This window comes from Chiloscyllium plagiosum, chromosome 28, assembly GCF_004010195.1.
Source record: "Chiloscyllium plagiosum isolate BGI_BamShark_2017 chromosome 28, ASM401019v2, whole genome shotgun sequence".
Classification (NCBI taxonomy): domain Eukaryota; kingdom Metazoa; phylum Chordata; class Chondrichthyes; order Orectolobiformes; family Hemiscylliidae; genus Chiloscyllium; species Chiloscyllium plagiosum.
This window is the reverse complement of record NC_057737.1, coordinates 6423214-6426758: the sequence shown is the minus strand read 5'-3', so window position 1 is coordinate 6426758 and position 3545 is coordinate 6423214. Positions and strand designations below refer to the sequence as shown.

Sequence of the window (3545 nt, the reverse complement as noted above, 5' to 3'; positions counted from 1 at the left end):
TCACCCTCGTCTACAAGTGGAAGGGGGAGAGGGAGGAACTCAAAAATTGGAGACCAATCTCACTGTTGAATGCGGATTACAAAATTCTGTCAAAGGTAATCGCCAACCGGGTCAGGTCTGCTCTGGGGTCGGTGTTTCACCCTGACCAAACCTGTGCTGTGCCGGGCAGGAAGATCGCTGATAGTCTCGCACTCCTCAGGGCTACGATTGCCTACGTGCAGGACAGATGGTTGGACACCTGCCTCATCAGCCTGGACCAGAAGAAAGCCTTTGACAGGATATCACACAGGTATATGAGATGTTCTCTCCAAAATGGGCTTTGGGGAGGGAATCTGCAATTGGATCAGACTGCTCTACACCAACATTGTCAGTGCAGTCTCAGTCAATGGGTGGGAATCAGATAGCTTCCCAGTCAGATCTGGAGTCAGGCAGGGCTGCCCTCTCTCTCCTGCCTTGTTTGTGTGCGGCATAGAGCCATTTGCCGAGTCCATCAGGAAGGATGCGAGCCTGAGAGAGGTGACTATTCCTGGCAGCGGGGACCTACAGGTTAAGGCCTCCCTGTACATGGATGACGTTGCCGTTTTCTGCTCGGTTCCGCTGTCCGTGCACAGACTCATGTGCATATGTGACCAATTTGAACGGGCCTCGGGGGCCAAGGTAAACCGAGGCAAGAGCGAGGCCATGCTCTTTGGGAACTGGGCCAACCAATCCTCGATCCCCTTCACCGTCAGGACCGACCACCTGAAGGTGCTGGGTATTTGGTTCGGGGTGGCTGGGGCGTGCGCCAAGTCTTGGGAGAAGCTTATCAGGAAAGTGAGGCAGAAACTGGGCAGATGGAAGCTATGGTCGCTCTCCATCGCGGGAAAAAACCTGTTCTTCAGGTGTGAGGCACTGTCATTGCTATTATACGTGGCACAGGTCTGGCCTATTCCCAGAACCTGTGCCGCTGCAGTCACCCGGGCCATCTTCCAATTTATATGGAGATCAAAGATGGACCAAGTCCGAAGGGACTCGATGTATAAAGATCTGGGCAACGGGGGAAAAAATACACCCAATGCCACCCTCACCCTGATGGCCACCTTTGTGTGTGGCTGCATCAAGCTGTGCGTGGATCCCTGGTACGCAAACACCAAGTGTCACTACGTACTGAGGTTCTACCTGTCCGCGGTGTTGCGAAGGATGGGCCTGTCCTCGCTGCCGCGGAACGCTCCGAGTAGTTGGACTGTTCCGTATCACCTGTCCTTCATGGAGAAGTTTATGAAGAAAAACACCTTTGACCGCAAGTCCATCAGGAAGTGGTCAGCACGTAGTGTCCTTGAGATCCTTCGGGAAAAGGAGAGGGCAGATCCTGTTGGGCAGTTTCTCGGGCAAACTGTCAAAGTCATTTGGCAGAATGCCTCATCGCCAGAACTTTCCAACAAGCACCAAGACATGGCTTGGCTGGTGTTGAGAAGGGCTCTGCCTGTGAGATCCTTTATGCATGACCGGACTCTGTGCCACCGCACGCTGCCCTCGAAGCAGCTGTGGAGGGGGTGAGACTGTCACACACCTCCTTCTAGAATGTGCCTATGCAAAGGAAGTCTGGAGTGGAATGCAGTGGTGTTTGTTGAGGTTTGTCCCAAGCAGCTCCATGATGTGGGACTCCATGCTCTACGGTCTGTTCCCCGGGATGCACACAGAGACGAACATCACTTGTGCCTGGAGGATCATCAACAGACCAAAGATGCTCTTTGGTCTGTCCGAAACTTGTTGGTCTTCCAGCTGAAAGAGTTGGCCTCGTCCGAGTGTTGCAGACTGGTACATTCCAAGGACTACATGCTGCGAGACGCACTGAAGGTTGGGGCAGGTGCCACCAAAGCCCTGTGGGGAAAGACCACTGTATAAGATCTGCCTGCCGAAGAACAACGGGGGGGCCTACTCAGTAATTGGGGTCCGCTGACTTCTCAGCTAAACACCAAGAAGCTGGATGGTTAACATACAGACTTGTAAATACAAATGACTCAGTCTGTCCTCTGTATGTAAAGACGTAATGTATATATGAATCGCATCACTAACTGTACAGATATCAAAAGATTTCTATGAATAAAGTATATTTTTGAAATAATGAGTTTTAGAGTGTTTGATCTCACAAACCAAATGGCAGATTCACAATGTCCTCTTCTGAGCAGGATCTAAATGTGGAGTATTGCCTTGAGCAGCTGCCCTTTGCCATTGATGAGTGTTCTGTCACTCTGTTATGGAGAGTTGGAGGAGAACACAATCTGACTGGTTTCTCTTAAATTAATGCCAAAAGCAGAATTTCTTTTTGCTTAATATTAAGACCCTTTAAGTTCATTCCCTTCAATAAGGTTTTGTTGCCTTTGAGCTCTCTCAGCACAAATTGCCAACTGTTGGCTATTGTGCTGGAAAAGCATAGCAGGTCAGGCAGCATCCAAGGAGCAGGAGAATCAATGTTTCGGGCATAAGCCCTTCATCAGGAATGGGGCTTGTGAGCCATGGAGGCAGAGAGATAAATGGGAGGAGAGTGCAGCAGGGAGAAGGTAGCTGGGAATGTGATTGGTAGATGAAGGTGGGGGTGAAAGTGAAAGGTCGGAGAGGAGGGTGGAGCAGGTAGGTGGGAAGGAAGATAGACACTGACCTGGCTCAAGATTGGGATACAGACGGACTCTAACCTCACACCTTTCATGCATTGTCTGAGCTGAGATGTCACTGTTTTTTTATAAAACCTTCTGTTATCTTGAGAATGTGACTTGAAAGAAGTTCTGGGACTTACATGTTAATGAAAACCTGCAAAGCATTCAAAAAGATGAAAGACATAACAGCAATCTAGGTTTGCTCAACATACTGTTTCAGTTGCATGACACTGATCTTGTGCTATAAATTCTGAGTCTTATGATCCTGCTCCATAACTACCTGACGAAGGAGCAGCACTCTGAAAGCTAGTACTTCCAAATAAACCTGTTGGAATATAACCTGGTGTTGTGTGATTTTTACTTTGTCCACACCAATCTAACACTGGCACCTCCACATCATACTGAGTGATGAATGTGAAAGCGATGCCAAGTAACACTGCCTGCTGGTTTCTCTTTTTTTTTCTTTTTTTTTCTTTTTTTTTCTTTTTTACTAAACCCCCACACTACCACCTAAGTGCGGTAGTGCTTATTTTTTCCCCAGCACCATGGTGTGTGTGTGTGCAGGTGTGAGACACAGTGAAAGACACAAAGTGCACCAATCTTTATTCAATTTCCACCACCAGGAAGATAGGAAAACACCCGGTTGGCCAGTGACAAACACTGCCCTTCACATCAAAGGGCAGTGCTGTGTGATCAAAACAGTGAAGGGGAGGGTAGAGACTAAATCAAAATAGAGTTGGAGGGAGAAATGATGCACTCCACTCCCCGCGGCGCCCACCTCTCCCTGAACAACTCCAGGGTGTTGGTCGACACCGCGTGCTCCTTCTCCAAGGACACCCGGGCTCTAACATAACCGCGGAAGAGGGGCAGGCAGTCAGCCCTAACGACCCCCTCCACGTCCCGCTGCCTGGA

At 49.4% G+C, this 3545-nt stretch overlaps 1 protein-coding gene and 1 non-coding gene across 2 annotated transcripts in view; both read left to right on the top strand.

Annotated features, from left to right (window-relative positions):
- The window catches only part of LOC122564209 (inactive serine/threonine-protein kinase TEX14-like), a 155070-nt gene that overhangs the window by 27775 nt on the left and 123750 nt on the right, over positions 1 to 3545 (top strand). The gene's annotated exons all lie outside the window — the stretch shown is intronic.
- Positions 2051 to 2270, top strand: LOC122564245. Its single transcript, XR_006315842.1, has one exon. It is a non-coding gene; the product is annotated as a small nucleolar RNA U3 (small nucleolar RNA).